This window comes from Tenrec ecaudatus, chromosome 7, assembly GCF_050624435.1.
Source record: "Tenrec ecaudatus isolate mTenEca1 chromosome 7, mTenEca1.hap1, whole genome shotgun sequence".
NCBI lineage: Eukaryota > Metazoa > Chordata > Mammalia > Afrosoricida > Tenrecidae > Tenrec > Tenrec ecaudatus.
Window position 1 is genome coordinate 121,466,440 of NC_134536.1, and position 16,058 is coordinate 121,482,497.

Here is a 16,058-nt window from a genome sequence, read left to right on the forward strand (position 1 = left end):
CATCCCAGCCCAGACCAGATCAAGTCCATAAGTCTGATATTAGCCCAAGAATCTGGTTCTAGTCCATAAATCCCTCTTCAGATTCAGAAAGCACATACAATGATACAAAATGCATAAGATCACAGGTCAGTGGGTGTAGAGTCTGGTGGATCCGGTGGCAGTAGAAGCATCTCCAGGGTTCTTGCAGGTCTCAGCGTGACCCCAAGTGGCTTGTCAACAGCAAAGTAAAAGCAGAGAGACTGTAAGTTCCCAGAGTCCTCATGAACAGGCCATGCCCACAAGGAGGCACCAGCAGGCTGTGACCTGATTGGCAGGCTAGACTCCACCCCTACACTTATTTATCATGTGGATATGAAATTATGTAACTACCATAGGTAACTAACAGTACAACAGAATATTTTGACAGAAAATTAATGTTTTTAAAATCTCTTAGGCACTGGTTCTGCTCAAGTAAGCTGGAAGAAATGGACATATATTGATATATCATATCCTGGATTGTTATATCATCAGGCCTGAACCTAGATTATGTACCTTCTAGCTGATGAGTCAGTGTCAGAACCTCTCTTCCAAGGGCTGATGGCTTGAGGCCACTTGAACACTCAAAAGAATAAAGATCAAGTCTTAACCACTGTTCTCTATTGTCTTCTTTCTCAGTGCTTCCAGTGGAAGTTGATATTGTTAGCTTCTGTGGCTAAGGGAATACCTACCTCTAATTGGTCTAGAAATATTATTTTCATAGGTTGAGCAAATCCTCTTCTGTAATTAGATTAATATGATTTTTAGATAGGAAATCACTTGGCCTTTTAAAAGATTCATGGCAAAGCTAGAAAAAATTTTTAAACACACACTGAAAGGTCACCTACTCTGTATGCATTCAATTTTTTTATTTTTTATGATATGTTTTGTCTAAATTTTGAATCCACAATCAATGCTCATGGAAGCATCAGTCAAGGAATCAAAAGATGTGTTGCATTATTTATTTGAACATAGTGTTTTCTGTTTTACTCTATGGTTATGTCATTCTTTAACTTGAGTATTCAGAATTGTTTATGTACTGATGTTCACTCTGAGATTTTAAAGTCCAGAAATTCGAAATACTGATGATCTGAGGAAGAAATATGAGGCTTTTTGCACCCCATCAAGAGTAACTGTATCAGAAATCCATGAGGGAAATTCTACCCTGTCTCATAGGGTCACCTTGAGTAGGAATCGACAAAATGGCATTGTTGACTCTATGGCAATGAGCATTGAGTAGATGCATGGCTATACATATAAGCTGAGCGAGTGTGGAAGGAAGCATAGGAGTATCTAGGTTTGACAGGATATTTGTACATGGGTATTTGTTGCAAATTTATCCATGACTTTCGTGGAATATAGAGGTGGCAAATTTATGAAAAGTGCTTCAATATAACCAAACACCCTGAAGAAATGAGCTGCTAGGTCTGAAGATTCAGGGCCATAATTTCAGAGGCCACAGAGATAAATCAGCAAGTCACAGTCCTCAAAGACAGTGTTCTATATCCTCTTGTAGTAAGTAGTGACAGACCTTAAAAGCTATCTACTTGTCATTGGATCAGCTATTAGGCTGATAGGTAGATAACAGATAAAGCAAAACTAAAGACATATGTAAACAATTAGTTCAATGGACTAATGGACCATAACTATCAGCCTCTATGACCCTGTGGCCAGGAAAACTACATGATGCCTATACACCACTATCAACTGCTCTGACAGGGATCACATTAGAAGTTCTGCGGTAGAGTGGGAGAGAACAGGCTTTGTAGTTACAGAGAAACTAGTGGAATTCATGAAATAGACTCAATTACTCTTTAAATCTGGAACTTACCTCACCCCTGTGGCTCAATTTTTAGCCATTCAATAGACAAATCTATAAGGAGAATCATAATGCTAATGAAGTATATGCATACCTTAGAACAACCTGCAATTGAGATCAAGAGGGCAAAGTTTGTTCAAGGACAAAATTAATGCTGGGAGAGAAAGAAGAATGGAGGCAAAAAACATAAGAAGATGAGATGAACCGTGTTGCATTGATGGATTTGCAATGAATGAGGTGAAGTGAAATATGTGTGAATTGTTGAATGTAAAACTGATGATCTTCTCTGAAAATTTTTCACATAGTTCACAATAAAAAGCAAAAATCTATATACTCATATGTGTATATATATCCATTTCACTCTGGACCGAAAACATTTCTCTAGATATTACACCTTGAAGATTTCTGTTACATTATTAAGCATTATTTTCTCTTCTCCCCTTCCCCTCTCTCAGATCGGAGAACCCAGGCGTTATGATTTATACTTACATTTTGATAATAATGTCACTTCATTGGATGCATTATTGATGTGATTCAATTATGATTATCATATCTATTTATGTTTCCTCTCCATTCTTTGCATTGTTTAGACAGGTATCTATTTGAAGACAAGGAGGTGCCTTGATGAATGTGTATCAGCTATATCCAGCTCAAGCTCTATTTTAATTCACAATAATGTCAACAACAAAAAATCTAAACAATGAAGGCTATCTTCTGAAATGTCCATAATACTTACTTAAATGTCCAAAAAAATGAAAAATATATGACAGCAGCAATTAGAGACACCTTTCTATTATAGTTTAAAATATCCTCTGGATTTTTTTATTATTTAATTGAAACTAACCAAACTAGTAAAGTTAAGACTGGATTTACCTGATCTCATAATTTTGAGTTTAATGACTGAAAAAATGTAATAAATGCTTGATATCACAAAAACAACATTTCCACTTGTCATATAGCATTACGTAGAAAGTACAGACACCATTTCTTTCATGCTAAATTCTCCACCTGTCTCTAAGGCCTTAGACAAGTGAACTTTCCACAGATTCAAAGGGCTAAATAGCTCATGGAATAAACCCAAATCAACTCATAATGAAATTCTTCAAAATATGAAACTTTCTATGAGTTTGTGAATGCCTGCTGTCACATTGAAACATGTCCAACTCCCCAAGAAACAGTGAAACAGGGCCTTGGTAAATGCAAGACTTGTTATTTATTAGTGTTTTTTTTCAATCACATAAAACAAACATCCATCTCTCTTGCCCTCCACTTTTCAACACTATGTCAGCACTGAATGTATTAGGTCAGGATCTAGGAGAGGTTTCTAATTCTCTGCTTCTGTTTGTCAAGATCTCAGGAATAGCATATCTTCTTCCTTCAAATCTTCACCCTCAACAGGAGTTGTATTAGAAATGGAAACTTCTGCAAATGCAGCTTGTCTCTCATGGCTCTAAACTTGGAGAAAGCATCTCATGCTTTTGAGACAGATTCTCAAAAGCCGATCAAGTCAATTAGGACTAGTGAGACTACATTGCTGAATGAGAGTAGGCAGGCTGTCTAGCTCAGAATTGTCTAGATAGATCCCTATTCTCATGTGGTCATAACCACACCAGATTCTATCTAATGCCAAAGAACAAATATTTTAATGCCTAACTTCTGATTTCCATTTTCAAATGTGTTTTTGAGAAATAGTACATTTCTCAGACATTACTTTTTTACTTTTCTATTTTTTCCCCTCAAGTTCCCACCTATTCTCAAACTCTTAAAAGGGGGTTATTAAAGGTGTCCTTTCACTTCCCTAGGATCCTAAAATAAATAAATTCTAAATAAATCAAGTGACAGTAGATGTATTAAAACCAAATAAAGCAATCCCTTTGCATTTCAGAGTGACTGGTAGATTAGAACACTATCCTATCAGTTAGCCGTCAAGCCCTTAAATATGATCAAACCTAGAATATAGCAACTCAGGTCCAAAAGCCACTTTCTATGTTTGAGAACCCCGAATAGTAAAGAAAAATGCAGTGTACTTTCATAAAAATGTATAACATAAATGAAATGGCTACATGTACATGCGCTTATGTGCAAGGGTAAGTCAAAAGTGTATTGTGCTGCACAATTCTAGCACAGCCAGACAAGTGAAGGGGCAGCCTGCTGTATGAATTTCTGAGTCATCATGTCCAGCAGAAACAGACACCAGCTGCCCAGCAACCTCCCGAAGTTGCAGAACCTGATCAAGTGAGACCCACGGTTCTACATCATTGAAGAGTTTCCGCAGCACTATCATCACTGAAAATCCAATGTGGATATTTTCAAATTACAACAAAATGAATCCAGCAAAGAACTAGTCAAGCTGGTGATGTTTACAGCACAAACCGGTCAGTCATTGCTACCCAGACCATCTAAGTAGATTTCCCCGGGAACTGAAAGGTCTGCTCTCTTACAATCACACTGTCTGGAATCCTGATCTTCAAATGACATTTTGAAAAACTTTGCAAAGTTTTTCTTACTGAGAAACAAGAATCTCATCAACTCATCAAGTTTCCTAGCACTCTTCTTGGAACTTCTGCGTTTCCATGAAAAGCTTCAGAAAAGAATTTATACACTCACATTGTAGCTGAGATCAAGAACACAAAGCAAACACAAGAACAATAAAGTGCCCGTAGTGCTGCAGAATTTTACACTATGCTAAGAGACAGTTACAAAACTACATCTAAGGTCTCTTGGAATGAGATGATTGAATTCCACAAATGGAACATCTGGAATTATGTCCAAACTGTCCATGTTATCACAGCTCTATGTTTCTCGACCGTCACAGATTGATTAGTGACTGCTTCTGCATTCTTCGAGCAGGGGCAGCAGGACAGCTGCTTGAATTCTAAGACATTAGGATTAACATCAAGAACCTCCTAGTGCAGTGCGCCACTGGGAAGGAACGCTGCAAACCCAAGGTGAAAACTGGAGAAGGCTATGGAGGTGCCCAAGATACAAAAGAAGAAATAAACTGGAGTGTTGAATTTTTCAGCCATTCATTTGATTCATGATCCCCAAGATTTTTCAGAAAACGACTAAAAACCTTTAGAGGTCCAAAGAGAGCTTTGAAGTGAGGATGATGCTCAGGAACCTTATTGTGGGAATCCAGATTTGTGGGAATTCTTGCGCTTTTCTTTTTTAACTTCTATCCCTTTGTTCAAAAGTTCTTTCAGCCCCACCAAAGTAGCAAAGATCCTTCTGTTTACGGCACATGCGTTTCATCACTTGGTGACCCCAGAGTTCATTCGACCATTGCTGATGACTGTGGCCAACAATTTTGTCACTGGCAAGAACTCTAGCAAAGTGAAGACCTTAGGAATCAAGGCTATGGAAGAGAATGACAGTTCCATGCCCCCTAGCCATGTCTGAAGAACTCCAAAACCCGGCTCAGGATAAAACACACAAAGATAAGAAGGTGCGATGTCAGCAGGAACTTTGATTCAGCACTTCTGATCACTGCATCTTCAGATATTGTATATGGAATTCCAGGATAAGCCGTGGGAAGCCTCATGAGTGCAAGAGTACAGAGAATTGGATGCTCTGGATGATATTCCAAGAGCATATGTTCTGGAAGTGGAGAAAGAGGAAGAGGATGCAGAAAATGATGAAGATGGATGGAAAAGTGTCAGTCTCAGTGAGGAGAAGGAAAATGGTGGCGAATGGGTTGATGGACACCACTCTTCCATGGAAGAGCAGTAAGAAATTAGCAAGAAAGTGGACAACAACAATGTGGAGGAGTGGAAAACCAACACTGCAGCCAACAGCACTAGTTAAGCTTGAACTCCGGATGAATTTTCCGAAAATCCTCATGACCCAAATGAGGAAGAAAGAAGTCAATGCTGCTCCTGGGAAAGCAGAGAAGAGGAGGAACCCTGGGTGAGCTGCTTTACTTTGCAGACTTTGAACACCTTCCGAAAAAACCAGTCTGACCAGGAAACAAGACTAGCAACTGCAATGCTTTGAAAAACAGACTGAATATAATTAGGGAGAAAGAAAACGGAAAGAAACCCATTTTCAAGTTCCACGCATAAAGGGAAGAAACAGGAATTTTAGGATGATGCTCCCAAAAATGTCCCGTCAGAGAAAAGCAGCTAGCACTGGGAGGTGAACTTCAGAAAAAGAGGAAACAAATGAAGTAACCTCCCAGCAAGTGTCTTAGTTCCAAGGTGAATGCTAAATGTGTATCGTTACACTAAAGGTGAGTAAGTCAAGAATGATGGGTTACATTAAAAACTCCAAAATGACTCTTTTGAACGCAACCATAACAAAAAGCACTGTACCATAATTCCAGTTCCTTGTTACATGGGTTTATTCCAGAGAAAACATCTTTAAACTTGGCTCTGTGATCAGTGGGGGGCTGCAGACAAGTTCTCTCTATACTATGCTTGTCATAGTTTCATTGAAAACCTAAACTTACTGCCATCAAGGGGTTGATGACTCGTAGAGACACTACAGACAGAGTAGAATTGTCCCTGTGGGTTTCCAAGACTGGACCTCTTTGTAGAGGAGAGAGCCCTGTCTTTCTCCGGTGCAAAGGCTGGTGGTTTCAAACTGTGAACCTACGGATCACTTAAAGACAAGTAGGACTACGTAAAACAATATTTTCTGAGGGGATCTCTCAGTCAGTTATATTCAAAGCAGAGGTGCTGGCTTAGAAGGTTATGGCGACTGTCTTTATATACTTTCTTGAATGACATAGGGAAATCATAGTGGTGTATTAAAAAGAATTTTAAGGAAAATTAAGACTACGTTGAAGAGAAGAAGACAAGGAAATTTGTGCCCAGATTTTTTCCCCATCATGACAATGCCCCTGCTCATTCTTCGAGAGTAACAAGTGCTATCCTCTAAGAGATCTATTGAGAGACCTCACCCCACCCCCCACCCCCCACAGTCATAGTCTTCCTCCATCTGACTTCATTTTGTTCCTAAACTAAAGAACACGAAAAAGGAATGCAATTTGTGCTCACCAAATGTGCCAATATAGACCTTTTGGCATGGTGTAAATTGTAGCACATAGGATTCTTTAGGGAAGATAAGTAGAAACGTGGCCTCCAAAATTGTATAGACCAAGATGGAAGATATGTTGAGAAGCAAAGGCTTCAAATTTTTTATATATTTATTTAATAAAATGTTCTATGAAGACAGTTGAATCTTTACAGAAGCAAACTGCCACATAGCTCTCCCCTGGAGTGATTAATGCATTTGAACTGCTGACCTCTCTGTTAGCAGTCCATTGCTTAACTACTGTGCCACCAGGTAACATTTATGGCTGAATAATATTCTATGAAAGATGTTTTTAACTAAGTACATAACAAATTATTAATGTGTAAGAAGTAATTAGCATATACAATCTCCAGTCATTAATATTTATTTATCTTATAGTAAGCAGTTTTTATAGATTCAAAATTTCAAGATTGTGACACTATGGAAAGCAACATACTTTCACAACTGTGGAAAGAAATATAAGTATGTGAAAACTAGTACTATATTTATATACATAGGTATATAAAGGTATATATGTGCATGCATATACATAATAAGACATAATAGTAATTTTTAAATGACCAAATACCTTCTAGGTGTTGTCTGTTGGGTTTAAAGTCATAGGACCATTGTCTTGTGGGATAACTTGGTCAATTGGTTTAATATAGTTCATGAAGCTAATGTTCTATATTCTAATTTGATAGTGTCTGGCATTTTAAAAGTTTGTGAACAGTAGTCTGAAAAACAACTGTTGGGTCTTTTACCATCTGAAGCAAAAAAGAAAAGGAAGTCAACCATAGAACTATTAGTTTTTAACCAACCTTAAAGACTGTTAGTATATAGGACTAATAGCCTACGTGAACCCTGGCTTTATTTACCTTCAGACCAGAATACTGCTGTTGACCATTCTGATTAAGGAAGCAATCAATGGGTCCCGAGAGAATAAAAGGAAAATATGGAACAGAACTCAACTTCCTAAGAAGGTCGGTCTGACTGGGCTGCTTACAGCCAAAAGACCCTCGGAGACTATTACGCTGTTCCATCCTTTCACTTTCAGCTCAATCACACATTGGCTTATAAGGTGAAGAATGCAATGCATGAATGTTGTGCTCCTTTAAAAAATCATCTATATGAGACCAAATGGTCAACATTATTCCAAAGCAAGGTAAAGGCACATAAACACTAGGTTACTGGAAATAGAGTGGCCAGAAAGGACATGAAAAATGTTGACACAGTGTGAAAAATATAATCAATGTCACTGGACAATTTGCGTGGAATTTGTTCAATGGAAACCTGATTTACTGTGTAAAATTTCCCCTAAAACACTATGTAATATTAAAAGAACAACAATGAGCTAGTGCGAAGTCTTTTCTTAAACTACAATCTCTTTTTCAGCTTTATGATAAGGAAGGTCAGGGTTTCCTAAGACCACCATTTCTCAAGTAGTTTAGAAATCCCTGAGCTCCTGCTCAGATTTTTCTTAAATAACCTTTAACCTAAAAGTTTATGGCGTCCAGGTAAAATGCTTCCCAGGATGCATCACTACTACTGAATCAGAGACCCAGCCCTCTGAGCAGTGTTTCATTTTCCCAGACAGCCTAGGAGACAAACAGAGTTTACTGAAGCTCAGTTGTACCTCTGTTCAGGCTATTTAATTTTCCATTATCTCTTTTTACCTGTTCTCTGTTATTTTTCATCATTCTCGCTATATCCGTCCCATTAGACAATTTAATTTTTCCATCTCATATTTCTGCTCATATCCCTGGTTTTCTCTTCTTGACAACAAATTTGTTGCTATTCACAGTCCACTTTGCATGTACTTTCCTGAATTATCTCCTTATTTCATGGACTTTTTGACATTGCCAATACTCTATTTTGGTATTCATAAAGGGTGTTGGCACATTCTTAGCCTCTGAGATTTTTAGCAGCATAGAGTCCTGGTCTCTTTGTTCCTTCTCTCTCATGTGCTTGCTTTTTCATATCGTCCAATATTTAATTTTCACTTCTGACTTGTGCAGGGAATGGAGGGAAATGGTCATATGAAGATTCTAACTGCACATGACAAGTCTCTTCAAATTTCAGAAACTGAAATCTGAATTTTATCCAAACCAAGATTCTCTATCCACATTTATTGTGTGTGTGTGTTTTTTTTTGGCAAGCATGCTTATCTCTGATTTCCTACAATACCTTTCGCTATCTCAATCAAATTAATTCATATATGAAAGGATATCAAAAATTACAGGAAAAAGTCCATTGATCTTCCAATTCCATTTTTCCATGAACATTTTTGGAACCCTTATATGTCTAAACGCCAGTTATTTCTTCAAATTTCATCTGTTAGTAAGTACTTTTGACTTTTTCTTTGAAGCAGTCTCAGGATACTGATTCTTAACACCCTCGTTCACTATCGATACAGTAGTGTTAGCCATCTTTCCTCCTTTAACTGCCAAATTCACACTGCCAAATTTATTGCCATTGAGTCTATTGTGACTCAGAACAACTATATAGGGCAGAGTAAAACTTCCCCGGTGAATTTTCAGGACAAAATATTTAGAAGAATAGAAAACCTCACCTTTCTCAATTAGAGTAGTGAGTGGTTTGAACTGCTGACCTTAGGTTTAGCCATCCAATGTGTAGCCCACTGTGCCACCATCGCTCCTTCTTTCTTCATCTGGATTAGTATGGTAGTTTTCCAATTTATCTCCCCACTTTTCTTCTTGACTCTCTACTGTCAGTGTTCAACATAGTAGTCATAAAGTGATTTGAAATTTATGTTAGATCAAGTCATTCCTCCAACAACTTCCCATTTTCTTAGTAATTCAAGGTACTAACCTTAATGTTGTGGATTGAGTTATCACCATCACCAATTATGTGTTGCAACCTCGATGCCTACAATTATAATCCCATTTGTGGGTGGTTTGTCTTTGTTACATTGACAAGGCAAGAGAAGAGTAGGGTGCATTTTGGATCAATCTCTTGTGAGGCATATAAAGATTAAACAAGCGAGTCCTGAGAGATTGATTAAGAGAGATGCCAAGACACGTGGAGATCTCCAAAACCACAGGAAGGTGAGCTGGAGGTCTAGAGCCCTTCGTCCAACGCTAACAGTGACGGAAAGCTGTCCTCTAGAGCAGGCACTCGGATTTCAGACTTTAGCCATATGAAGAGTAAGTGAATACATTTCTGTTGTTAAATCCCCCACCTCTGTGATTTTTGTTATAGCGGCACTGGGTAACTAAGACCCATAGCTTTCAAAGCCCTTGGTAATCTAGAATACTGCTACTTAATGACTGGATCACCTAATATTTCCCATCACCTCCTGACTACAGTCACTTTAGCCTCCTTGCTGCCCATAAAACAGCCAACACGCTCCCACTTCATTTGATTTCTCTTGGAAGTGTCTTTCCCAGATATCCCAGGCATGGCTTGGTTGATGTTCCCTTCCACGCACTTGCTTGAGCTTCCATTTACCCTTCACCTTGTCCGAGATGACTTCCATTTTATTTCATGCAGTAGGATCCCTTCTTATATTTATTCCCCTTTTTCCTGATTTCTTTATATATTTGGTTGGTTGTCATGTGTTAGCACTTGTGACCACCTGACATATTATTTATGGAGTTGATGAATTTTGAACTATATCTTGTCTATTGTTTCTAGAATGAAAGCTAACTGGGGGAAGTGAGTATTGAATTATGAAATCAATGGATTTATTTAATTTTTGTTTTATTTTTACTTCTTGGCTTATGAAAATCATAGAATCTTGATATAGGCCTCATAAAACATGCAACCATTTCTAGAAAACTTAAAGAGCTCTTTGAACTTTCTGTAACATTTAAGCATATGTGTGTTTCAAGTTGTCTGTGAGCTTTCTGTAATATTTAAGTGTGGTTGGCTCATTTATGTGTGAATACACACACACACACAATGACTCTTAGGGTGGGCAGGGTTATCTGCTCCATATGCCAGCATCTCTAAGCTTCAGTGCTTCTGTAGCCAATATGTTCTTTGAATATATTGGCTTTAGGTAAAAGTTTATAGAGCAAATTGTTTCCCTTTTGATAATTTATACATAAAGTAAATTCACACCCTTGGTGGTTTTCCCACAAGGGGTTAGCGCTCTTCCCACTTCTGGGTTCCCCATTTCCCTTTCTAACCTTTTAATGACTTCCCATGTATGCTTTTGTGAAGTTATTGTCCTTTTTCTCCCCTATAATTGGTTGTTATGGGGAATATATTCCCCTTGGGTATTACTGTTTATTTTATGAGCCTGTCTTAGCACAAGATCAGTGGTTCAAACCCGCCACCTTCTCTGTAAGAGAAAGATGAGACCTGCTCCTGTAAAGATTTACAGTGTCAGAAACTTTACAGAGTAATTCTATTCCATCATATAGAATTCCGAGTCAAAATCAGCTCACCGACAGTAGGATGGATAGATGGGTTTTTATTTGGATGAAAATTGGTCTCTTTGAATGTCTTCAGTTGAAAATTCTAAGAGTGAATCAGGATCGTAGACTTAGGGGTTCTTAAGTTTCTGTCAGATTAGCACATGTAGTCTTTTTATGTGAATGTAATATTTGGGTCTACATTTTTTATTCTGCTGCATGTAGGACCGTCGATTGTGATCTTAGCTTTAGTGTTGATAGTGGTAACTGGATAGTATCTAGTTCTGGTCTTAGGTTCATGTAAGCAGTGGTTCATGTGATTCATTCGTTTTTTGGATGTATTGACCCTTGAACCATTCCCCACACCCCCACTCCCCTTTGCTCTTGACGGAAATAGCTGTATGTTAGATGAGCACCTGCATACTTTTAAGACCCAGATGCAACTTAACAAAGTAGCTTGAAGAACATTGTCTTTAAGGACCAGGTTGTGACAATTGAAGATATTCCTGAGTTTTTGCCTCCAAGCCTAGGGACTTTAACCAATGCGCAATAATTTTGCATGACTGTGTACTTTGTAGGCACCCTTGTGGTGTAGTGGATTTCAATCGGTTGAGCTGCAAATGACAAAGTCACTAGTTCAAATCCACTGTCTGTGGGAGAAAAGTGAGACTTTCTGCTCTCTTAAAGAACGATAGTCTCAGGAACCCACAAAGGCTTCTCTAATCTGTCCTATAGGGTTGCTATGAGTCAGCACTAATTTGATGACAGTGAGTATGGTTTTTGGCTTGGTGTCCTTGTGTGCCTCATTGCTTATGTTAATATTCCTGAAATGCCTACTATAATTGCCTCTATTAGTATGCCTGCAACAACTACACCTATATTTGCAGAGACATTCACTACCAAGACTACCATATTTCTATGCAAATAATACACATCTTCTATGTTTGTTTGCCAGCATAGTAAACATTTGTTTGCTTCTGTTTGTTTAGATAAATATACTTAGCTAATATTTTTACAGTAATATGTCTTTTAAAAATGGTATAGTGATTGGTACTTAGAAAAATACTGCCCAGGAGGAGGAAGCAGAGAGAGAGAGAGAGAGAGAGAGAGAGAGAGAGAGAGAGAGAGAGAGAGAGAGAAACTTGTGTTATTTGGGTAAAAAATATGTTATATATGGAATTTGGTATGCTCTAAGTCAATATGTTATTTTTCATGTGATCTCTATGTCTAATCTTCATAATTTCTTTCAAAATTTTATACCGTTTAAAGTAATAGCAGAGAGAGGAAAATAAAGGCCTGATATTTTATTTGGAATACCTGATATTCAACCCAAGAATTGGAGGTCTTTATTTCCACAGGACACATCCTACTCATACATATAGGCATAGAGTCAATGCTGACTCATGTAGCCACCCTCTTTATAGGAGTAGAAAGCCCAGTCTTTTTTTCCACCGAGTTGCTGGTGATTTTGGACTGCTGACCATGAGGGTCGCAGCTCAATGCCTAGCCACTACACCACCAGGGCTCCATTTCCACAGAATAAATAGCCTTAAATATGCCCTAAAGAACCTAGATTTAGAGTGGGTTATCAAAATTCACTTGGGGGTTGTTGGTTCTGTTTCTAAAATTGCTCTATTTTCCCACTGGTCTATTGAGCATGCTATCACATGTAGGGTTCCTTCTGCTACTGGAGGGCATAGCTTGAGGAATTGATGCCCCGTGGTTGGCAAATAGAGCTCCTTTACTTAACCGCAATCTAGAAGTGGTTATAATTCATTTACATAAGTGGACTGATATCTACAGCCTCAGTTTGGGGCCATCAAGTTAGAGGATGTGAAGAGGTGTTTCATAACAGGTGCTTGGAGAACTTTGTCTCTTGGTCTTAACTATGGATCCTGGATCAGAGATGCTTAGCTATGACATTATTTTCTAATGGCTGAATGAAAAATTTTTAATTGATTCTGCCCACATAGGAAATCCCTGGGCCAGTCACATGACACATCCAGAGACCTCTCCCTTGCTAAAAAAAGTAATTCATGAAAGAAGGGATTATTCATATCATAGTTTATCAAGCAAGTTTCTGGTTACTTTCAGCTTTCAAAGTATACTTTTCAAAGCCCAAAGTAAACCCATCCATAACAAACTGGTATGATTCAATGGCTTTTCAAATATTTGAAAGAAATAACTTGCCCTCCAAAGAGGAATCATCCTGCCTCTGCACTTGGTGCTTTTTGCAGTTTCTTGCAGAGTTTAGTCACGTGTTGCACGGACTCTGGGGTTCTCTCATCACTGGTTTTTGTTTCTCCCCAAATGTGGCTTCCATCCTGCCTCTTCTGACATGAGGTTCTCTTGCTTGAACACTGTCAACTACCATCGCTTTATTTTTCCTCACTAAAAAGAACTTGAAACAATTAAGGGTGAGCCTAACCTGACTTCTTGTTAACTAGGACACTTCTCTCTAAAGCTTTCTGGACAGGATATAGAGATAGAGGTAGGTAGGTAGGTAGGTAGGTAGGTAGGTAGGTAGGTAGGTAGATAGATAGATAGATAGATAGATAGATAGATAGATAGATAGATAGATAGATAGATAGATAGATAGATAATCATTTCCAGTAAAACATAGACAGATATTTTATTCCTACCATCTGACAGGTCTTAGAAATTTTAACCTATGTGGTTCTGAGTACACTCAATTTGCGAACTTCTACTTCAATGTTCCACAGCCCTGCCACAGTGAAAGGGGCTCTTCCTGCCCAGAACTCATGAATGACTTCCAGAGTCCTGCAGGTTTTCAATGAACCACTTCATCTCTCGCTTGACTAGTTTTTTCCGTTGTCACCGCTCATTGGCGTGGTTTAGCTAGAGTACATGCTCATCTCCCTTGGGGCTGACAGGGAATTCTACAGAATGTTTCTCCGTTCGGGGAAGACAGTGCAGCCATTGGGTTGCAATCATCCCAGTGTGGAAGTTCACGTGTCCAGCCTGCCCTAGGACACAGGTTCCTTTCTGTCATGATCTTCAACCTAAAAACTAGATTTCATATTTGTCACATGTGATAGGTTTCCCTCTAGTAGAATGATTCTAAAACATCTGTTTTGAGGGTAAGGGACTTAACTATCCTTTCAAGACGCCCCTCGTTTTGCATGTACTCTCTCTACATGGTCCGATATTTATTAGCACAGCTGATGCAGTGTTGACTTTTTGTGTGTTTTATTTTATCCCCATTGGGCTTTAAAGCAGCGCCACAAACAATAACAAATCAATTGTCTTAAAATTAGCTCTGACTCATTGTGGAGGGGAACTGTTCTCCACAGAGTTTTCAAGGATGGATTTGTTTTCTTCAGGAGTAGATTACCCAGCCTTTTATTTCAATATGTCTCTACGTGGACGCGGATCTCCCGTGGCTGGTTTAGCAGCCAGTCATGTTCCCCATGTGTGCTAACAGGGAATCCAAAGCGGTGCACTAGAAGATGTCAATTTCAATGCTACTGAGCCTAACAGTACATTCACCAATGTTGCCTCTTTGGGTGGTGTCCAGGTTTCTTCACTATGTTTCAATTATTGTTTTAAAATCAACTGGCTGGAACTACAGAGGTAGTAGCCCATCTGCCATATAAATGTTTGTTATTCAATATTCAAATAATAATTCTAGATGATCTTTTTTTCCAGGAAAAATATAACAATCCTATTCTGACCTTACTATTAATAAATAATAACTATATTAAACTTGATATCACAATTATCACCCCTGACTATTAATATATTTGAAGGAAAAACACCTTTCAATTTTCCGAATTGCTATCATCCCTTTTTGTCAAGAGTCAAAACCATATTCTTCAATTATCCAGCATGTCTGTAAACATTTATTGATAAGGGGTGTGCCATATAAATAAAAACAGATAATCTGCTTTGCTTACTGCATGGTCTGTTCTCCGTTTTCCTATGTCACATTCTGCTGCTTTTACTCTTTCTCAATTCTGGTGGTTTTTCTTTGTCCAATCAGCTTGGGACCTCATATCACTGGCCGGTCTCCTTTGGAGGTGAGTCTTTGCTTGACCCATAGCCAAGCAAATGCGACTGCTGATCATGTCTCACTATTCCAAGACTGCCAATGCTTTACTAACATTTCCTTTGAAGTCTATCCACCTTGCTTTACTTCAGACATCCCTGAGAAGGGGTCATCTCTTCTCTCTTTACCATTGTTAACTGCTCTTTCCCCCCTCTGCCACCCCCTTTTTTCTAAATTTATTTTTCCTTGTCAAAACTTTTACCTACAATTTTATGCAACACTCTTACTTAGTTTCTAGCTGTAAAGAGTTTCACATTTCCTTAGGGTTCTGTCCTTTCTCAGATGCATAGAGACTTAGGAAAGAGGATGTTAGGTCAAGAGATTGCTCAGTTTAATCTCACATTATGTAGGGAGTTGGGTGAAAAAGGCTAGAAAATGCTGACTTTTACTATTTATCAATGCATTTCTCTTTATTTGAGTATGTCTTCCTTGCTAGCCCATACATAAGTTGTAACTAGAGGATGAATTAGGAGGTGTAATGTGACTAGAAGATGTGGGTGTAGTCATAGGACATTACTAAGCCTCCCATGTACTTGAACAACATAATGAAGGCTCCCTTAATCTCAATTACTGAGAGTTTATCGTGTTTCATTTAGAGAAATTAGAATCTGGTATTTTTACCACCGTATTTTGGACAAGTCTTCTAAGACAATCATTAGAAGACGATTTGGCATTTTCCTGATGTTTCAAGTCTTAAACAATTTGAAATCAGCTTTATGGAGACATAACTGAAGTGTAAAACACAATATCCCCACGTTAC

General features: G+C 38.3%; 1 pseudogene; it reads left to right on the forward strand.

Moving 5' to 3' along the window:
* The first annotated feature begins 4,007 nt into the window (after positions 1 to 4,007).
* LOC142452479 (protein SDA1 homolog) lies at positions 4,008 to 5,917 on the forward strand (annotated as a pseudogene).
* Positions 5,918 to 16,058: the final 10,141 nt, after the last annotated feature.